We start from the raw sequence: 23,948 nt of genomic DNA on the forward strand, positions 1-23,948 counted from the left end.
AGTCAAACATTTAATTTTCATTATATAATGTGTGTAACTTTAACAATTTTTTGAACGTTACAATTGAGGAAGACACATGAATTTCAGGTGGCAACTTGTTCCAAAGGCCTGCTGAGGTAACAGTAAAAGAATTTGCATAAAAGTTGGATTTCTGGAGTGGAATTAAGAGCAGAGACCTTTCGCGCGATCTGGTGTTGCGGCTGTGAAAGTCAGAGAGATGTTGAAATTGGTTATAGATATATTGCGGTTCTTTTATTTGGAGAATTTGTACAGCAAAATTAACTTATGAAAATTACATTTGTCGTTCCTTAACTTAAGCCACTCAACCTTCGTAAAGTACGATGTCAAATGCTCTGAATATTTTAGATCGAAACCAAAACGAATGCAGGCATTTTGTATTCGCTGCAGTCGTTTAGCTTGTTCGTGATTGACATCCAAAAAAAAGCAATGTCGCAATAGTCAATAATGGGAAAGACAAGAGACTGGACCAGTTTAATCTTTGTGTGTTCAGGGAGGATGCTTTTGAGCCGATACAGTGAAGCATAAATGCAATGCACCAAAAGCTCTTCTAGATACTGAGTTAACATGATCTGCCCAGGTGAGATGGTGGTTGAGTATCACACCTAGATTCTTAACAGTAGTTGAGAAGGGCAGATGTGTATCATTTACGTTGAGTTTAGAGAGGCTACATTTATCTATTTTGCTCAAAATTCTAGGGGAAACTACAAGAATACACTGGGTTTTAGTAGGGTTTAGATATAAGCCATGGCTTGCAGACCAGGTACCTATTTGTTTAAGGTCATTGTTCACAATTTCTATTGCATGCAGTATTTATTGAGGGGGAAAAGAGAAATACAACTGAAAATCGTCTGCACAGATATGGTATTTACAGCAGTTAAGCACCGTCGGCAGGTCGTTCATATACAGAGCAAATAAGAGGGGGGCCGAGTACAGTGCCTTGAGGGACACCACAAGGAATGTTTTTCCACGAAGATTTTTCATATAGGCCAACGACACATTGTTGACGTTCTTGTAGATACAGTGATCAAAAAAAGTTTTGCATATTATGATTGCATGCGGTTTGAGTAATGATATCCCTAAAAGGTATACAATGTTCATTATGAGAGCAATGCCCGAGACAGAAACCGAAAATAATGCCCCAAGTGAGTTCAATATTCAGCAGATAGAGGGCAGTAGTTGCCACATGATCCCTGAGCAGATTAGAAAGCAGTCCGATGGGAGGCATTGTCCGTGTCTTATCAGCACTTGTGAGTTGGAAACTGCAGAGAGAGCAGGTGGAAAACGACGGGCAACATGCCTGGAGCAACAGTTTCTGCTACGGACCGGATTCGAATTGTAACGCTGCTGCAAGAGGGATATCGCCAAGTCGACGTCGCTGCCCGTGTTGGAGTGAGCCAAGGTGATGTCTCTCGAGTGTGGAAAAAGTTCAGGGACACACAATCAGTTGCTGATCAACCAAGGACAAGGCGGCCATGCAAAACAACACGCAGGGAAGATCGGTACGTGGTGATTTCGGCACGTCGTAGTCCCACTGCAACTGCTACCAGTTTTGTGCCAAGATCTGCGGAGGGCCTCAGGAGCGAATGTTTCCAATCAGACAGTGCGGAATCCACTTTATGAGGAAGGATTGACGTCAAGAAGACCCATACCCAAGGCTCCTCTTAATCTACACCATACGAGAGACCGTGTGAGGTGGGCAACAATGCACAGTGAATGGAGTCAGAAACAGTGGGAGCACACGCTCTTTACAGACGAGGTCACCATCAGATTGCACCCGTTAAGCAAAAGCGAAAGGGTTTGGAGACAATCAGATGAGAGATTGAACGAGCCCTTCATCCAGGAACGTCACCAGCAGCAGGGGGGATCCATCATGTTTTGGGGTGGAATCATGTTTGGTCGACGTACGCCCCTAATTCCTCTCCAGTGTCACATGACTGGTGTGATGTACAGAAACGCTATTCTGGAACCCGTGGTAGCAGGTTTCTCTACAACTGTGGGGGATGGATTCACGCTGGTGGATGATAACGCTCGACCACATCGAGCCAGAGTGGTTCAAGAGTTCCTTGATGTGCATGGCATTCGATGCATGGTGTGGCGGACGTATTCTCCAGACATGAACTGTGTGGAACATGCATGGGGACACCTGAAGCGAGTAATTATCAGCCGCAGAAATCCTCCTGTGAACAAGGTGCAATTGCGGGAGGCTGCCATTCAAGAGTGGGACAGTCTTCCTCAGGAGAAGTTGAATGCTCTTATCCTTAGCATACCCCATCGTGTTCAAGCATGCCTTCGGGCTCGAGGTGGCTATACACGGTACTGAACTCCCATCTGTTGATCTCAAGCATGCCTGCGAGCCGTAGGAACACGGCATTGCACTGCCTTTCTTTTGTGTATCGCATCCCACATTTTCAATCTTGTGCTTGTTGTGTGATTCTGGTATGATTTTGTTTCTTCTGCATGGCTGCAGTGTTTTCTTTCTGTTTGTATGTCTCCCCTGTACTCTTAAATATGATTCCATGTATCAAGTACAATAAAATGATCACAAACCCTGAATATGCAAAACTTTTTTTGAGCACTGTAGGAGCAGAACCAATTAACTGCAGAGTCAGAAAAATTAAATAACGATGATAATTTAGCGAGTAGAACTTCATGATCAATGGTTTGAAAAGCTTCTGTGAAGTCTAGAAGTACCAGAATCGTAAGTTGTTTATTGTCCATGGGTAGCCTCATGTCATCTGTTACATTGACAAGAGCCATGCAAGTGCTGTGGTTACTTCGAAAGCCAGACTGAAAAGGATCTACCGTATAAAGTTATTTCGCGTTTCAAAGTCCCAGCTTTGATCACTAACGAGATGCTCTAGGGCTTTAGACAAGGCTGGGAGGATGCTGATTTGTCGGTTGTCATTGACGTTTATTATGTTGTTTGTTTTAGCTATAGGGCATACCAGGGCGAGTTTCCAAGACGAGGGAAATGCGCCAATAATTAAAGAAAAACTAAAAATATAAGTGACAGGAGCAAGTACGTGGTAGAGATTTTATTTTAATCATGAGGATAGAAATTTCATCTACTCCTACGGCTGATGACTTCATCTTCTGTAACGATTTTCTGACTTGTTCTGGAGAAAAATAAGAAAAACAAAATTTTGGAGCAGTTGTGGAGTGTGTTATGAATCGTTTTGTGTTTCACATTATCATCGACAATCGGAATCTCACAAAAGTGATCGTTCAATACTTTACTTACTTAGTTGCGTCCTCTTCTACCTGCCGGTGTCGAGGGGTTACAGAGAGCTCTCCAGACGTTTCTGTCCAACGCCTTTTCCTGTGCCTCTTTCCATCTTATGCTTCGTTTCTCCAAAATCTCTTTGACACTCATATTCCATGTCTTTCTTGGTCTTCCTTTTGGTCTTGTTCCTTGTGAACGTGCTTCCCATATCTGCTTTTGGCAGTCTCGTCTTACTCATTCTGCTCAAATGACCGAACCATCTGAGTTGATTACGTTCAACTGTTTCTTGTAGTGGCTGAGCATTTAAAGATTGCCGAATGGTTTGATTCCTTATCCGATCTTTCCTGGTTTTCCCACTTATTCTTTGAAGGTACCTCATTTCCATTGTTTGTACACTTTGCAGGTGTTTTCCAGTCATTGTCCAATTTTCACTACTATATGTAAGTGTTGGTATATAAATTGTTTTATATACAGTGAATTTTGTTTGGGTAGATATTTCTTTTTTGCCTATAAATCCTCTATTTATCATCTGATATAGCTTTCTTGTCTTCATGATTCTATCTCTTATTTCTTCCTCTTCTTTTCCTTGACTGCTTATAATTACTCCAAGATACTTCAATACTTCTGGTGGAAATTTATTAATGGATTCGTGGTTTCTCCGTTTCCCCATTCCCAATATTTTCATTTTTTTCCAGATGGCGTCAGGTTTGCTTTCATAGCTTAGTAGTTGAGATGTGAATCGGCATTTTGCAATGGTTCCTCAGGATTCAGTAATTTTCAAAGACGGATATGTTATGATCACCGACCTTCATCTCTTTCCTATACTTGGTGTATGCTTTGTCACGCATTGCCATAAGCTGGTGCAACTCGTCCGTCATGCAGGGGGCAGGGGGATGCGAAACGTGCTTCTTCCTAACTGGAGAATGTTTATCGTACAATTGGAGAGTAAAGGTATTTAGCAATAAAACCACTGTAGGTAACGTACTAATTAAATGCCACGGTACAAGAGCAGAATCTTCATTTAGGTGGTTTTCGTTAATATTTTTGAAGTCTCTATATGAAACTTGTTTTGCTTTATATTTAGGAACACGAAGATAATAGGACATGTAAATTAAATCGTGGTAGGAAATCCAGGTACTGGTATTTGACCATGGCACGTTTAAGTCCACTTTATGCACAGTAAGGATAATCGGGTCTGGACCAACAGTTGGTAAAACTTCGAAAGTGTCCCAACACCTCTCACTAATAGTATCTACTAAGAATGTGCTGCATCTTGAAAAACACATATTTTTACATCCTTAAATTTGAGTATCATTGCAGGAGGAAGAAAGTAACAAACCTGACTGATAAAACTAAAAGTCTTACTGTAAAAAAGTTATTTATTGTTCTTATTTCTCTGGGAAGAATCGTTGCACTATTCAAGTTGATTTGTTATGTTACTGTGTTGCCCCATTCAAGTATAAACACACAAATATGCATTTCTCTAGTTTGGGTCATTGATTGATTGGGTTTATTTTACTACTCTTTTGTGTCACAATTGGCAAATCGCAAAGATTAGAATGAGTGACGATGTGATGAAGGAACATACAAAGAATACCCATGCCCAGGCTGGGATTTGAACCCAGGACCTGTGGCATTGTAGGCATTTCTCGTTAGAATAAAATGTCACCTACAATATGGAGTACTGTTGTTGACTGCCAGAAAAAGCAGCACTGGTTATAACATATTTGTACTTCCCCCTCCTGATTGCTGGACACCAAAGTATGCATCTTAGTTTTACAGCACTGATTATTCATCTGACATGTTCAGACATAATTTCTGAGGTTCAACACATACCTCCTCAGAAAATGCAACACTGATCACAAAGCAAAAGCATTAACTATTACTCCCTCCAGGAAGAGTAGAATCAAACTGTTAGACAAATATTTTAGAACTGAATATTTTAACAGAAATGTTAAATAGCATTTGATTCAATGAACTATTCCCTGTCTCGGTTATCTCTGGAGCAAGACCATGCATAACATCAGAGAAGGGGAGGAAATCGAGTGGGCAGAGCAAAGCAATGCACACTGCTGTGAAGGCTGGTAACTGCAGTCGTGCAGAGACTTGTTTTAGTTTACTTCTCCAGAGATACTGGGACAGGTTATAAAGCAATACAAATTGAATGATATTATACATTATTACTAGAGGAAAAATGTATTTCATTTTAAAATATCAATTTTTAAACATAACCTGAAAAAAAGCAATAAAACAGTTTTACCCAGGTTTTTTGGGGTTTTATCTGAAGAAAAAAAAGCAGGCAAAATGCCAACCCTGACAGGATTGTGTAGGTACGGGATATAATATTATTTTTCATCTGTAAGCATTGCATACAATGCTTAAATGTACATCACACTTTTGCTGACACCAGAGCACTGTTACTGTTAGCACTAGTTACTCATGACAATAATTTTATAATATTAACTAAAACACTTGGCTTCCATTAAATGTCCCATTCTTCTGCAAGTCATGAACTGCAAAAGTAATGATATTTGATAAGGTTTGTAAACAACAATTCAAATTACGGTAACGGTACCAAATGTTATATGTTTTTTCAAATTCTCCTACCAGGAAGATGGCAATTATTGTCACACGAAATTTGAACCTTCCTTAAAGTAATGAGTACTGTTTGGATTTTGAAAAAAGAAATAGCTATTTATGTTGAAAAAAAAAACAAATTAAAAATTACCTTATGCAAGAATGTGCACTTCACATGGACAATATTTTTTCCATTGACAAGCAACTGTAAGTATCACAGACAAGTGAAAATTACTGTAGAAGTAAATCGGATATTTGGTAGAGTACATTTAGAGACTTTATTTTAAGGCTAAGAAAACCAAACTGGCCTGCCTAACCTAACTGCAAAAGTATATACTGAACAAAATCTTAAGTAATCGCTAAAACTCCGCAGTATGTGTTAACAGAAGTAAATCAAAATCGAACCATGTTGAAATTGCATTCGTAGCATAATGAAATCGCAATAAAGCAAAAGGAATTTGGGCCCAAATTACGGAGCAAATTTACAATAGCGGAAGGATCTCCAAATTGTTTCTTAAACTAAGTAATGTTGGCCTCGTAATCATGAATCTGAAGTTAAATTGTGGGGGGTCACATCTGGAAATTGGAAAATAAGCCAAATGAAGTGGTTTTCGGTTATGTTTCTTTGGAGCTATATGTGCATTGTTTGACGAACTAAATTTTAACTATGCTTGCCTAACCTTAACCTTACCGAAAATGGTCTTGGGAATATCAGAGAATGGGTTGCGGGCCAATAGCGAGCATATACATTAACGAAATGTTAGTTTTGTAACACTAGAGAGGCAAGCAAAGTTTTTCTCCCTCACGCAAGATGCCATTTTAATCAAATGAACGCTCGAGAATGTCACTTGTTCATATCATCAAACATGGTTCCCAGGTTTGTGTATGGAGAATGATCACGGTAATTAAGAACGTTATTTTACAACTTGTACACTTGCATGTACAATTTCTACACGTCACCCCCAAATCTTAACTACAGATACATCATCAGGACTCGATATTTAGTGAGTATAAGAAGTAGGAAAGAAATTGGAGATCCTTCTGGTATTGTAAATTCTTACCCAAATTATAATGCAGAATACATAGCCTAATTCAAAATGTATAACAAATAACACAGAGTTGCCAATAATGCCATGGTGTGATAAATAGTATGGTATCAAACCACTTATTATGTACAAGGTATTTCCATCAGCTAAAAACAGAAAATGTTCATATGAAACACAATCTGGTCACACAATGCAATATTTTCCACATTCCACAGGGTACAATTCATGTAAATTACAACAGGATCATTATCCAGCCATCGGTAATTGGGCTACAATTTCATTTACGTTTCTTATGCCAATTAATTTGCATTGCAATTTGGCAACATCAGAAGTAATGGCCTTCTCCATGAAATTATATAAAGTGCTGTCTCATACCGACACAAAACACTGAGTGTAATGCTTGTCAGAAGCCTAGATTATGCCTCACTCCGTGCTTACTGTTCCACAGACTACACAGCTACTATCCGTGGCAAAAATATTGAGCCCTCGGTTTACGCACTTGTAAAATTGAACTCCATGGGAGGAAAAAATTCAAACATACCTCATTGGAAAGCTTCAAGTATCTACATTTTAATAAACATTATCTGAAAATTAATCTTAACTTTGTTATCTTACTATAATAAACAAAATCACTGAGAAGTAGTTTTTTCATCCAATTTTCACAAACGGGGAACTTAACACCATACAGTTCATAATTGACAGTGCATATAATTTTTAGATTTTGTGTACTTGAAGTTTGATTATTTCTGCACCTCTGTAGAAAAAATCAAATGCATATTTTTACTACATGCTTCAAAAATTGGCGTTTTAGGGAAACGTGCAAACTTGAAATGCAAAATTACAAATTCAATGAAATTGCAAAATATTGTTTATATAACACATATGATCAAATGCCAGAAGTTTGGCGTGTGCACCTCAAATATGATTCCAGATATTAATTATTCTTTTGCAATCCTAATAAGGTAAATGGGCGCATGACGTATGCCTGAGTGCGGCCAATCTCAGACTCCGCGGGCTGCATGCGACTTCCACATCATTGCAGTTTCACTGCACTTCACTGCGAGAATTGCGCAAGTGGGTTCCATCTAGCCAATCCAAAGTATTGTCGCAGCATAAAATAATGAATGACATATTTCTCATATTGCAAATGGAGTTCTGCCATACTGCAGTTTTTTCTGATGGGGGGGGGGGTGCATTTCTTCTAGCTGTTAACTTCATATGAAAGTCGTCTCCTTCGATATCCGGTGGAGATACATAGTGGTTCGGATCCCACTTTAAACTGTAAGTCCACTCCCGATTAGCCTACCTGTGCATAAAGTAAACTTAAAGAAAGAGAAAACAACTCCACTCAGCTTTATATGAATGTCATTTTCCCAGTATTATTTTATGTTGAACATTTAAACAGATATATTGAGTGCAACGATGTTCGATGACAGATCCAGTCTTCTCTGTATACAATAATAACGCACCTGCTGTGGACAGAGATTTCATAAGCAAAGGAAACAGAGTGAGGTGTGTACTAGCAATAGCAACGCATAAAAATTATACTTAAAGAATTGCGCATTTGAAGCCTTCACGCCAACTAACATTATAAAATATATTTCGAGCAAAAAAGCATGTAAAATGTGTTTATCTCGCAAAATTTACTTAAGCATTGTATCGAGTAGTGGTGGTGGTTTCAGCATTTAACATGTTGCTATACATTCCACCTGAAATATTGTTTTTATATTTTGGCCTCTTACACAGCTGCAACTGTTGTTATAAGCAAGGAGTTGTGGGTTCATTTAGAGAGACAGAAGGACTAAAAACTAATAAATTTTCAATAAATATAATGAGTGAAAGGTAAAAGTATAAAATGATGTTCATAATGGATTCTGTTGAACTGGATAATTAAAATAAAAGACGTGTATCTATCTTCTCACCATATCTTGCAAAACTCGCCCAAAAAAATATTGGGTCAATGCAAATCTTTGTTGTTCCCTTCTTCTTTACATACCTTTTTCACTGTGCTGACGTAACCCCCCAAACACTCTGCCGTGCACTTGACACCTCGGTTTATGTTGTGAGATGCGCCCATTTGTTTCTCCTGATAGAAATATCTCTTGGCATGGACTATCATTTCTTTTGCACCACAATGATATTTCCGTCTTGCCATTATCATGCAACAAAAAAAATCACTTCACAGAACCGCTATCACTCAATACTGTGTGTACGAACAAACACGCGAACTTGTGAGAGACCGACTGCCTGGACAGAATGCACGTAAGAATTATTATTATGGCTATGTGGGTGTTCAGGCAATATTCATGGCAGGAATGTAAACATAGAAGTAACAAAAGAAACTTTCGGCATCTCTACAATGCTTTTCCTTGTGCAACACATTGTTTCAGCTCATTTCCCGTGTCAAAGCTGCATGGACACAGAGCTTAAAGGGCAAGCAGAAACATTTGGCAACAAAGCTCACTTGTTCTTAGCCACGATGTGAATCGCGCGGGAACCGGTTGCCAAGAAAAACAATTCACTCTGTTGTTTTCAATTTGCACAGTGTGAAAGATGAGATATGGAAATTTGATTTTTATTCCATGGCCATCTTTTTGATATGTATTTCATGAGCATTGCACTAACCAGTTCTGAGATTGCAACATCATAATTAATCATTAATTGTGGCTGTTCTACAAGTGATAGTACCATTATATTTGGCTGAGATATTTCCACATAACCAAGCTTCAATCACAAAAAAATCATATTTTTACGACGGTTTTACATGAAGCTACACACAATTGAATTCGGCTAATGTAAAAATTACACGAAAAAACTACACTTTTACAAACATTTTTGTCTGAACAGAAAATAGTTAAAATCACTTTGTCTTGCTTTCCAATGAGGTATATTTGACTTTTTTCCTCCCAAGGAGTAGTTTTAGAAGCTCGCAAACCAAGGGCTCAATATTTTTGTCACGGATAGTAATTGGGTAAAACTTCAATAGCGTCCCAACACCTCTCACTGGTTTATTTCGTCATTTTTAACATTCGTACCTATTCTGCATTCCGAAAGATTCTTCAAGGTGCTTTTTTGCTTTTTTCACGAAAAAAAGTTCAATTTTTGACATAAAGAGTAATTATTAAACCATTGATGTTAGCCCCAAAAACCATTGACGTTAGCCACACAAACCATTGACGTTAGCCCAAAAAAAACATCCACGGGTAGCCCAAAAACCATTGACGTTAGCCCCAAAAATTCACGATAGCCCCACGAACCATCATGTGGACAAGGTATGCCTACGAGGTTAGGTTAGGTTCCATAAGCACTCATTTCCTTCAATTTAGCATAAACGGACAACATCAGTTTTTCTCGATAAAAGAAAATACCAACAAGAACTCCTAAATGCTACAGAAACTCATTTCGGTAAGTAGTTTCTTGTGTAAAAATGAAGAAATCCGTTGGGACGATATTGAAGTTTTACCAGTAATTGAAGATTAGGCACACACAGGTGATGTACTACATAGAAATTTTCAGCGAAAAATGCAGGCTCGACCAGGACTCGAACCCAGGTATCTGACATACCGTGCCATTGCTCTAAATTAGGCGTGGCCAGGCACGCTCAGTAGCTAAGTGGTTAGAGCGGAGTGAATTTACAATACCGGAAGTATCTCCAATTTGTTTGAAATTCTGCATACTCACTAATTTTGGCCTCCTAATCACGAATCTGCAGTTGAAATTTGGCAGTCACGTCTAGAAATTGCAAAATAAGACGAAATAAGTGTAACGTAGTAAACACCCTTGATTTATGAAGAAAACAACTATTTTTTGTAATGATTAGAGTTTCAAAACTATGTTTATGATGACCCTTAGTTTTTACTATGCTTGCCTAGCCTAACCTAACCTTACCGTGAATGGTTTGTGGGGCAAACATTTATTCCACCTTATGCAAGACGGCATTTTCTCGGCATGAGTTTACAATACCGGACCACTCTCCAATTTCTATAAAATTTCGCCTACTTACTAATTTCGGTGTCCTGATGATGTAACTGTAGTTCATATTTGGCGGTCGCTTGTTAAAATTGTACATTTACGTCTAGAAATTGTAAAATAACCTTGCGATTTACCACGCTGATTGTCCCTACACAGCAATTCGGAACCATCTTTCTTTCGCAATTCGTTAATGGTCTTCCTTTATGCACAACAATCTTGCTGACGTAAGATGAGGAATGCCTACGAGGTTAGGTTAGGCCTGTTAGGTTAGGTTCCATTAGCATAAATACAAAGAAAAAATAATATTTTAGCTACGAGAACTATACCTTGTCTTGCCTGTTGCTTTCTTCATGTTGGGAAAATGGCGTCTTCCGTGGAGCTATTGTTCTTATGGTAGGGTTACGTTAAGAAAACATAGTTTATTTCGTTTTTTTCTCGATTTCCATATTTGACCGCCAATTATTACATGCAGATTCGTGTTTAGGAGTTCACAATTAGTGAGTAGGTGACATTTCATAGAAATTGGAGAGTGGTCCGGTATTGTAAACTCGTTCCATTTTCTCAAATGCAAATCAGTGTATCGACAATCATAGCATTAATATGTTCACGTAATTTCGCAACTTCTGGAAGTGACTGACAATTTTTAACTGCAGATTCTTGATTACGAGGCCGAAACTATTGAGTATGCATAATTTCAACGCAATTTACAATCCGGTATTGTAAATTTATACAGTTAGAGCAATAGCACAGTATGCCAGAGACCCAGGTTTGAGTCCTGGTCGAACCTCACCAGACATTTCTGAAAATCAGGCAAGTGTCAGAAGCCTGTTGTACAAAGAGAAGTCACTTAACTCTTAGTTCATTCCAGTGTAAAACGGCTAATGCTGTATTTAGAAAACTTCTTAAATTAATAATTTGTATTCTAAGCCAAGATACTAATTTTGGTACATAATTTGTTTCTTGGTAATAAAACAAACTTTGACGACTGAATTATCTACTTTAGTGCATAAATTTTACTAATTGCCCTTACTGTCGGTACATGATTGATTGATTGATTTGGTTTACTTCGCATTTTCTGTCACTTTTGGATAATCGCTAAGATGAGGATGAGTGACGAAATGATAAAGGATGCTCGCGAAGAATACCAATGTCCAGGCCGTGATTCGAACACGGCAATCTTAGCGTGCTAACCACTCCGCCAAGGAAATAGGCTATCGATGCACAGTTTCTACAGTAGAATTTATTTATTGCTTTAATTCACTGACAAGAAGTTGGACGACAGAGACACTATTCGAATTAATGTGGAGAACAGAATGTAAGTTTCAATAGTCTTACCCGGCATGATAGCTGTAGAATGCAATTATACACGATAAAATCATATTTACCTGATTTTAATTAGTTCAGTACCAGTTTCATCCTCTGTATTTATTTACACCATAAGTTAAATTTACAACTCCATGCTGCAAACACAACACAATTTCGAATATAATAGGTCCTTCCAATTGTCCCGGGCTGCAAAGAAGTCAACAAAATACTCTACTTACGAAGAAAAAGCATTTATTGTAGACCAAAGTATCACTACATATAATCCAACATAAATAAAATAAACATGGCATGAAATATGAAAATAATGTCAACTCATACTGCTTCTAACAATATGACATGGAAGGTCATCATTACGTCCTGGGGGAAATTTTTCAACCCTATTTCCAAACAGAGCAACCAACGAGATAGAACATAGTATGAATAGAGTGGTGGAACTCATCAGCCATGACATGTCCATAAAAAAAAGTAGTGTCTGCTGCCACGTTCTTTTTTTGCTGGGACCTGCCTGAAAAAAGATGCGCGTGGCAGCAGACTAGGTCTTTGTCTTATCGTGATTTCATCATGCTATGTATGCAATTACGTCTGTAACACGTACTGTGAAGTTGTAGTTGTAGCTATGGTTGTAGCGATTACTTTCACAAAAATGTTTTAAGATTATGTCCCTTGGCATTCTTCTAATAATAAACCTAAATGCTCTCGTAGTTTGGTTCTGTTAGCATTAAAATAATATCGCTAAATGCTTTCTAAAGAAAAAGGTTCTAAATTACCTGTACATTCATTCCCACTAATCATAAACTTGCATTTCTCTCGTCTCAATCTGTTCTTAAGATTTGTAACACCCTCTTAGCAGACGAATTACGTGGCAGCAGCAAATTTGACACTTATTCTTACTGCTGACATAAAAAAAAGCCAAATGGATATTTCCATACAACAATTTTAAAAAACTACACCATAGAAAAATTACACCTGTGCGTTTTCGCGTTTCTTTGAGTCCAAAGTAAACTATTTTTTTTTCTAGGTAGCAGCACAGCACCCCTTGTTGTTTTTCCCACCAGGGGTGCCCATCCTCCCCAAGGCTCATGACGCACTTCCCCCTGTTTATGCCGAATTAATTACTCAAATTATTTTTGTCAGACAAAATTTGCGGAAAAATATAATACCAGGGGTGCAACCACGAATTTTTGTCTCGGGGGGCAAGTACCAGGATAAACGTACCAATAATAATAACATTAATAATGACTTCATTATTATTATTATTATTACTACTACTACCAGTTGTAGTATAGTGGAACCACGAGCAAAACAACCTGGGCAGACCCGCGACTCCTGTTCACCGTACTCCCGCCAGGAGGGGGGAGGAGAGTGGACCATGCTTCCTTATGGTACAGCGCCTAGAATAACGTAGTGTGGAAAACGGCATGCTTCTGTGCTCTCTGGCTGGTTCCATTCGAAAATGATCCGCTAGAGGCGCTGGTGTTGACCCCGGTGCTTGGTGTTCGACTGCTTATAATGGAAGTAAATTGAGTTTTCGCTGCAATGTCTGATTCTTTTACATGATGCATTTCTATGAATGTGATAATTGCTATGATATTTGGTAAAGTGGTCGCGAAGATATTAACGAACATTCTAGACAGTCGACCACGTCCTGTTATCGTCATACTTTCGTTAATAATACGGGAGAAAAAATACGCGTGACAAGCGACATGGTGCCTTCCGTCTCTTGGAAACTAAATGTTTGTGTATGAATTAGGTTCGTTATTATTATCATCATGTTATCATCATCATTTCTTTTAAAGATATACACACTGAAGCATTTGTATTTTTTATATTTACTGCCTCTTTTCTTCCGCTTTAAACTAATCGCGGCGATGATGATAATGATGATTGCATGAAACGACAAGGGGAACCCCACAAAACTTTCTTAGTGCCATCGACATGAGTGTAAGGCAACTTTCAAACCAATGGGACAAGCGACACGGGATGTTCACACTGTCACACTAGTGACACACACTTCCAGACTGTAAAATAGCATTCATTGCACATGAGGGTCCAAACAGCAAACGACACGTTCATATGGCGTATTCGCGTGCTACTTGTTACTTCGGTCGGAAAGCTCCTTAAAGGAAGGGTGCTGAGACCGAAGCGACGCGCTACAGGGGGAGTTCCCAACTAAGTGACAAGCGACATGGTGCCTTCCGTCTATTAGCAAGCGTTGCTTGCCAACAACAGATAGGCGACACGATAAACCGCACTATACAACTACAGATCTAGGCGACACGATAAGCCACACGTGTCGCTTTTTCGCTTGTGCGTCGCTCAAACTGGGCCATTTCCTCAATAGCTTGCAACATGTTGCCGTGGTTTGTTGTTCGCGCATACGCGATGCAAGGAGTGTCTTGCTTTAGTGAGATTGCGCACCAAAGCGACAAGCGGCACGCGACACTTATCGCTTGAGGATTTCACCAACCGAACGCTGGCCTGTACTTCCCGTCATGTCGCTACGATGTGAAATGTTGCTCTTGATTGGCTCGTTTCCAAGCAACATGTGTCGCTTCGGTGTGAAAGTTGCCTTGGACCAAATGACCCGTGTCGCTTTGGTGTGAAATCCTCGTATCGATTGATTGATTGATTGATTGATTTAGTTTATTTTACTTCGCGTTTTGAGCCTCTTGGCTAATTTGAGAATTTGCAGATGGGGATGAGTGATGAAATGGTGAAATTGATGAATGGACATTCACAAACAACCAAGCCCAACCAGGATTCGAACCCGGGACCCTTGGCGTCGCAGCGCGATATGCTAACCACTCGGCCACAGGGTCGGGCGAAATCCTCGTATCGTTTGTCGCGTGTCGCTTTGGTGTAAAATCTCCTTGAGGAAACGGTGCAGTCAGAGCTTGTGTCCCTACGGTTCGAAAGGCTGCATTGATTTCCGACTGCTCGCTTTCAAGCGACATTTGTGGTTTGTCGCCTCGGTATGAAATATCTCTCAGGATACTATTTATATTCTAATAACATAGAAAAATAAGCTGTAATACACAGTCCAAGACCTGACGTCCGGAATCACATTGCGATGTTTCTTCTTGTGTTACGCATGCTATTTATTTATTAGCTAATTTTATTTTACTTTTCTTTCCAAATTAATGCCATTTCGAGACTGCAAATCACTCCACAAATATAACTGTTTCCATCAATTCACTTACCGCCTTTCTAGAGAAACAAATCTACACAATATATTCCAAAAACTAACTAAGCCGCATTACTTTCATAACAAAATTAGCACCTGGGTCGATCGCACTTCCATCTACTTGTCATCGCCTCGGGGAACCAGTTTCTTGGGTCGTTTTCCACACTACGTTATTCAAGGCGCTGTACTTATGGCCCGAGGTGGAGGGAAGAAGGGAAAGCTGCGCGGGGACTTTTCGTCCCAAGGTTTAAATATTGCGAATCCGATGTGAATTCCAGGAACAATAACGAAGGTGAAGCTGTGCTGAGAGCGAATCATTTAATTAAGATAATAGAAATAACACGGGAAACGCACACGAAACTAATGTATACGCACTGGTTTTTCAAAGCGGTGCTGTTTCATATGCACTGCACCTCGGTCGTAACTGCCTAACTGGGGTTCTCAGAAATGATTTGAAAATTTAGCAATTCACTTGTATTGCAAAGCTTGGGAGGAAATAAATGAAAACATGCTGTTGCAGTTTTTTCCCCAAAAGGCAGGTTGGTTTAATAACAACACCGGATAGAGATAATAATAATAATAACAATAACAAGAATTTCATTGAGACTATTTTCAGTCTTCTCTGAAAATTGACATGCTGAATGAAGCAGCAACATTAGTATGCCAATTATGTTTTTCTGACTTACCTTTATGATTACGGACATTAATTAATTCTCAAACTATTTTCATCTTTGGACTTAATCGACTTGCACCTGTTCCAAATTACATACATAATACATTGTTTTCGAAAAATATGTTATAATCATAATGAGTAATTTAAAACTTACTTTCATGGCAATAAAATCATCTTTCCGAAAGATTATTTCGGAAAATTGAGTGAACAGACTCGTATTACATTCTTTGTAATTTCCTTGCCGCATTTCAGTTATGCCAATCTTGTCAATCAGTTCTGTTTTCCCTGATTTATTTAAACATTTCATTTTGTTTATTCCAATAGGTGGAAAACACGTGTAAGCTTTTCACTTGTCCTGAACCACAAAACGATTTAGAGCAAAAAACTGAACAGTATACGCTACTTTTTCGCAAGTCCCCCATGCTTTGAACGGCTTCAACACGGCGAACCACGTGGAGTGGTTCCTGAGAATCTCACCAGATGGCATATCGGATAATTTTAATCGCGAATAGGGTATCCCACGAACGGCGCAACTGGGAATTAAGAGTGGCGTTACTTTGTAACCGAAACCTGTACATACATAAGTCATAAACCAAATGTTAGCCCTGTCCAAGTAGATATTTTTAAACATAGAAACAACAAACGGGGTGCAGTGTTGTTCATGCAGTGTTGCCAAATGTAAGTGAAAGTGTAAATTTATTTTTCACAAAGCATGGAAAATTGCATGTCAAACAATCGTACGGAAATTTGGACGTCAATTTCCACCTTGGGTAGGTGGACTATTTCGCCATCTATAGTTCAGAGAAGAAAACCGATCGTTTTCGCGTATAGCCAATCCTGAAATGCCTCGTAAAGGCGTACCGGTCCAAATGGGTGTTTTAAAAACATTATGAGGTACAGTGGCAACACTGTTGATGTTTGAAGGCAACAAAAGGTGTGTTTAGTGATGGTCTATGACATGGGAATACTCGAAACAGGAAAAAAAAGAAAATGAAAATTATGGTGAAAAAAAATGTTACTTACCTACTCCTGGCAACCATGCAATGCGATAAGAGCGCCCACCGAACGAGAACAAAAGAATCAGTTAGTTGTGTACTCAGAACTGTTTGAGCCGTGCATTTCGCATTGTTCGTAGGGGAAGATTAGATTTGTTCTGTGAAATGAAGTACTCTTTGGAAGAGAGGGTGTTCATTGTGGAACATTATTTTTGTTCAAAATCGTACGCTAGTGTAAAAACTGTGTAAAAAGTAAAGTAAAGTGCTCCCCTGTGCATAGCATCACGCCATGAAGGCGTATAGGAGGTATGGGGGTAACGCCCCACACTTTCTTGATCCGGTCGTGAGTGGGGGTGATGTGATTAGCATCACGCCCCTGACCGCCTTTACCCCCCCAGGGTTTCACCCCGGTGGGCTCCGGGGCCGCTTCCATCGTTAGAAAAGTTCCCGGATTTGAACCGGCCGGGGATCGAACCCGGGACCTTTAGCATGGTAGTCAGACGCGTTACCGACTGAGCCACCGCGGCTCAGTGTGTTTCGCGAGAAATATCCAAATAACAGTGTTCCAGAAAATTGGACGATATATCGACTTGTTTCCAGATTTCGTGAAACAGGATCAGTTAATGACAAACCCTACCACAGACAACCACCAGTTTTGACACAAGGTGTGCTGCAGGATGTGGAGCAGAGAATATCACAATCTCCCAGGAAATCTGTTCGTAAACTTGCTGCACAGTCAGGTGTATCAAAAACAACAACTCACCGAGCGTTAAAACAATTGCACCTACGTGCATATAAGGTACAGGCTGTGCAAGAACTGAAGGAAGCAGACAAAGATGCACGTGTAAGATACTGCCAGTGGTTTAGAAATTTTATTAGAGACAATGGTGTAAATATTTTGGATAAGGTTTTTTTCACGGATGAAGCATGGTTCCACTTAAATGGATATGTCAACAGTCAAAATTCTCGACACTGATCAAGTAACAATCCCTATTTGTTACATGAACAATCACTTCATCCACAAAAGATCGGTGTGTGGTGCGCGATTTCGCGGAGAAAAATAATCGGTCCATTCTTTTTCAACACAACAGTTGACGGAATAGTTTATCGTGACCTTATCACACAGTTTATTTCTCTGTTGGAACGTGATGAACGTGATTGTTGGTTTCAACAAGACTCCGCAACATGTCACACGTCTAATGAAACTTTAGACATGTCGGCAGAGTTTTTTTGGCGATCACATTATAAGCAAAAACTTATGGCCCAGTCGCTCCCCGGATCTGACGTCTCCAGATTTTTTTCTGTGGGGTTATTTGAAACAAACAGTTTACATTAATAACCCAAGAACACTTGATGATCTAAAAATAAACATTTGCACAGCCATTAACAGTATAAACCAATCAACCTTGCATAAAGTTGCTTCCAACATGATAAAACGTGTTGATGAATGCCTCAGGGAAAATGGTTGTCATTTTCAACATCTTTTGTAAAGCTACTCTGCCCGTTACCCACATTGCATGGTTGCCAGGAGTAGGTAAGTAACACTTTTTTCACCATAATTTTCATTTTCTTTTTTTTCTGTTTCCAGTATTCCCATGTCATAGACCATCACTAAACACACCCTTTGTTGCCTTCAAACATCAACAGTGTTGCCACTGTACCTCATAATGTTTTTAAAACACCCATTTGGACCAGTACGCCTTTACGAGGCATTTCAGGATTGGCTATACGCGAAAACGATCGGTTTTCTTCTCTGAACTATAGATGGCGAAATAGTCCACCTACCCAAGGTGGAAATTGACGTCCAAATTTCCGTACGATTGTTTGACATGCAATTTTCCATGCTTTGTGGAAAAATAAATTTACACTTTCACTTACATTTGGCAACACTGCATGAACAACACTGCACCCCGTTTGTTGTTTCTATGTTTAAAAATATCTACTTGGACAGGGCTAACATTTGGTGTATGACTTATGTATGTACAGGTTTCGGTTACAAAGTAACGCCACTCTTAATTCCCAGTTGCGCCGTTCGTGGGACACCCTGTAGCATAGACGGTAGTAGTATCAAAAACGTTATGATCCTCATAAATTACGCAAAATGGGGTAGAAGTCGGTGCTAAGCATTTGCTTGGAACAAACGATTTGAAATATTTTTTCGACAGCGTGAATTACACATTAGCTAATAATGGAAATCAAGCACACAAACTGTATTGTTGAATCGCAGAAAGTGAATGATAAATTTATTCCGAAGATACATGTGTAACTTTCATGTACAACATATGTTTTACACATGCAACATGGAGCAACATAAAATAGAAAATAAATATGGAACAAGTTAACACTAAGTTGTGTACGTATTCAAAGCTTATTCAATACAAATATACAACACATATTATTTATATACATCACATTACAGAAAAGAAGCACAATGCGAGCGAAGCGAACAAGAAAATTTTTAGATCAAATTTTTGCAATTGAAAACAATATTGATTTAATAGGGTGCAAATAATTTCGCTGGACGTCATGGCATTCTCTCTTTCACAACTTTTTTTTAGATCATTCGGTGCCCATGGCCGACTCCCGCCGACCTTAGCTACAGCTCTGAACTTGACGATAATGCGAGCGTAGCAAGCAAGCAAGAAAATTTTACAAAATGAATTTTTATTTGCATAAAATTTTTAATCGAAGGAGTAATTGGTCTAGACTCAAGTTTACGTCCTTCTTGCCCGTTTACGTCTTTCTTGCGCACTCCTTCTTGACCGTTTACAAAACCGTGCTAGCAGACAGCATGCGCTCCGGCATCCGCAGGGTAAGTAAGTTTTCTTTTTACACTTTCTGTCACTAACCATTCACGGGAACGAGATATGCCTACGAGGTTAGGTTAGGCCTGTTAGGTTAGGTTCCATTAGCACTCATTTCACCCATAAATATGTGCTTCATCATCGAAAAATGTCCTGAGTACGTTCCATCACGCATATCTGGACAACATCGGTTTTTCTCGATTTTCTCCTCCAGGAAATTTTTCCTCGCCTTGGGATTTACTTTGTTGAATTCCTTATAAAATAACCTTTCCAACGATATATGACACGTATTCCTTAGGAAAAGGACGTAAACTAGAGTCTTACCGGTAATTGCTTCTCTGTGCCCCCCTTGCTACCCTAGAATTGACTACTGTAGAAGGTTGGGGGAGCAATGGCCCTCCTGCCCTCCCTGTAGTTGCGTCACTGTATAATACAGACATATTTAAGCAATATATGTTTATTTTATATACTTTAGGCTCACTGCCATTGTTCGTCAACCTTATTCTGCACAGTTTGTCTGCTCGACTAACCTTGTATTAATGCCATCTATTCAATTTATTTTACAGCAATTTTAAAAACTACACACTGAAAAAAATGACAGCCGCAAGTTTTCGCGTTTCTCTGCGTTCATTTTCAGGCTAGCGTTGCGCTCAAAGCACGATCCACCATGTTGATCAGTGTTGCCAACAACTTGAACGTAAAAGTCGCTAAAACTCCTTAGAAAATCCGCTAGAAAGTCGCTAAATGAAATGGAAATGCTCTAGAAAAAGTCGCTAAATCAAATGTACTTCTAAAAATAGCAAAAAGGTGAAAAATTTTAGTACTTGCCTATAAAAACAACGTTTCCTCGTCACTTTCCTCTGCCTCCGAACACTGCACTTCTGAAGATGATGTTGACGGTTGAGGCTGTGATGATGAAAGGCCCTGTGTGATGACACTAACTTGAGAATAAGTGGCATTTGTCCTGATTTTCTGTAAAACAGTCGACGGAACGTCCTAAGTGTAGCATGTTTTCCTCAAACATCTTAACGAGTTTCTAATTTGGAGAATAGACGTTATGGTTTTTGTCTTTAGCCGGTTTCTGAGCTTCGTCTTGACGATATTTAACTGGCTAAAAAGTCTCTCAACTTCAGCGTTGGAATATGGAAGACAGAGGATATTTATAGCAAAAGTAGCCAGTTCTTTGAATGGGTTGTTTCCAGCGGCGTCCGAGTATTGAAGAACTTCCATCCAAAGTTCTGCTGTTGATGATGTGTTTTCCCACTTGATAATACTTAAGTTGCGTAACTGAGTATTGATGTCTCCAATAAGAGAAGGTGTACACCCGATTTCTTCAGCTAAGTCAGTAATTGGGCTTTTTACCACATTCAAGCAGTTATTCACAGTTAATAAAGACATTTTCTTTAGCACTTCGAAACTACTTGGAAGTCTACATTTAAGTTCCTTGATTAGTTTCATTGTGAATCCTATGCATCGCTTCCGCACGATTTGCACATTTTCTTTCAGTTCTACTTTCTCTGCCAGTTTTTCAAACTCAGTAGAGTAATCAGATTCCTTCAAATCCATACTTGGTACGAGGCCTATTATTTTTATTAATTTTAGCAGTGGAAAACCTATTTTGATGATGTTTTTGTTGATTTTATACTATTGCAAATCTGTGTTTTTTTCACCTCACACTTGGTACGAGTGTCATAATTTCTTACGAGTTAAAGTACGTAACACCCACTCATACCCACGCACACCTACGCATACCTACACCTACACCCAAGCACACCTACACCTACACCTACACCCACGTACACCTATACCCACCCACGCACACCCACGGTATGCAACAAGTTATTATAACATAAGATGTCTCATTGCAGGCCCATCAGGTTGTGGAAAAACCACTTTGCTGGTTGATAATTTCTTGCTTGCCCCCAATTGGCTAGATTGGAAAAATAGATACTTGTATGTGTTTTCTAAAAGTTTAGAACAACCGAAATACCAACAACTCATGAAGCTGTACGAGGGACTGGGCATAGCTACATTTGCATCAACAATAAAACCTCTCGACCAATGTTTGAAAAATTCTGTTGTGGTATTCGATGATGTTATTCTGGAAAATCAGAATGAAATTAGAAATTTTTTTACAGAGGGTCGTCACAAAGAAATAGACTGCTTTTATTTAGCTCAAACTTATTCCAAAATTCCCAAACAATTACTACGAGATAATACAAACTTAACCTGTTTGTTTCGTCAAGATCATACTAATTTGAAACATGTATACGATGATTATGTGGGACGAGACTTAAATTACAACCAATTTTCAAAATTGTGTTCATCTTGTTGGAACAGGGACGATTTTGGATTTATTACTATCGACATGACTCGGAAACCTAACAATGGTAAGTTTAGAAATAAAATCAACGACTTTTTAAACGTTGAAACGATATAAAATAACCATTAATCAAAAAATAAATATGACGAAACATAAAATAGAAGATAATTCGAAATTACGAGAGTACTTGTCCAAACGTTTCAAAGGTTGGAAATCAGAGAATCTAGGTTTTTACGAGCAACACAAGCGTCAAGACCAACCTATTATCGAAGCAATCAGTGGTCTCGGTAAAGAGATTAAGAGTGTTACAGAACAAAATAAAAACCTCATCAATGAATTGGTACCTCTTACTGCAGATTTATTATGCAGATTTCCCTCCTAAGCCATTATCCAGTATCCACACACCCCTGGTACTTAAGGAACCACCTGCTAAAGCAGCTATAGAAGAATCAGAGAAAATCGAGTTGGGTCCCATGGCAAGGGATTATTTGAGTACTGGAAAATTCGAAAAAGATGAGGTATTTGGATTGTATCCAACTATGGAGGGAAATGAAGGCGTAGTATGGAAAATTGGCAAGTCTAAAGTAACATTCGAAGGGGATAACATAAAAATTAATTTGGTTGGGAGAAACAGCTGGTCCAGGTATCCTGGTACCGTAGGGCTATGGGAGCTCATTACCAAAAAACAACCAAAAATTTTTACAGAAGATGATTATCAAAGTTACTCTGAAATTTTGACACTTACTGATGCTTTGTACCAAAATAACGATGCCAGTCAAAAGCGTGTGAAATCGAGCAGCGGGGATAAATACAAAAATCTGATTAAACCTATCTGGAATCAACTAAAAACTGGTAGTGGTATAAAACAATACAATAATCTTCCTAAGGAATTTGTATGGGTAAACGATGTGAGAAAATTGATAGATAGGTTGCTGGTTATAGCAGGGGAGGAAAATGCTGGGAACAATAATCTCCATAATGAGAAAATGGGTATTGTAAACATGATTAGTGACAAATTAGCTAATTTTATTGTAAACGATCCTAAAGGTATAGGATACTTAATTAAAATTATCAATACTTTACCTCCTAAATTCTGGAATATATCAGAGGGTCGAGGTTTAGTGAATGATATTATTAATAAACTTCCATTCGAATTACACGTACCTGGTTACCAATATTGTGGTCCTGGTACAAAACTTGAGACTAACTAACTAACTAACTCTCTAGCCTTCTTAAACCCGAAGGTTCATGGCTGCAGCAACACAGGCCTTCCTTGTTTCCCTATCTTGAGCAAGATCTATATACTCTTTTCCATCCCTACCGATTTCCCTTAGGTCCATCTCAACGTTGTCCCTCCATCTTCGTCTTGGCCTTCCTACAGGTCTCTTACCATCAGGTTTCCCAACAAGAATCCTGTAAACTCCTCTTTCCTCTCCCATTCGTGCCACATGGCCTGCCCACCTAAGTCTTCTTGATTTAATTATTCTAATAATATCTGGACACGAATACAAATTATGTAGTTCTAAATTATGTAACCTTCTCCACTCACCTGTCTCCTCATCCCTTTTAGGTCCAAAGATTTTCCTAAGGATCTTATTTTCAAATACTCTCAATTTATGTTCCTCTTTCAATGTAAGGGACCAAGTTTCACATCCATATAATACTACACGCAAAATTAATGTTTTGTATATTTTAACTTTTAGTTTCTTAGATATTAAACGAGAAGGCAAAAGTTTATGAAGAGAGAAGTAACATGCATTTCCTGAATTAAGCCTACTTTTTATTTCCTCTTTAATATAATTTT

At 38.8% G+C, this 23,948-nt stretch overlaps 1 protein-coding gene across 1 annotated transcript in view; it reads right to left on the minus strand.

Annotated features, from left to right (window-relative positions):
• The window catches only part of Not10 (CCR4-NOT transcription complex subunit 10), a 132,816-nt gene extending 120,494 nt beyond the window's left edge, over nucleotides 1–12,322 (minus strand). Inside the window, exon 1 of the mRNA XM_083139457.1 lies at nucleotides 12,225–12,322. The gene's annotated coding sequence lies outside the window, so the exon portion shown is untranslated. The remainder of the gene's footprint in view (nucleotides 1–12,224) is intronic.
• Between the last annotated feature and the right edge of the window lie 11,626 nt (nucleotides 12,323–23,948).

This window comes from Lepisma saccharinum, chromosome 17, assembly GCF_977018435.1.
Source record: "Lepisma saccharinum chromosome 17, izLepSacc3.1, whole genome shotgun sequence".
NCBI classification, from domain to species: domain Eukaryota; kingdom Metazoa; phylum Arthropoda; class Insecta; order Zygentoma; family Lepismatidae; genus Lepisma; species Lepisma saccharinum.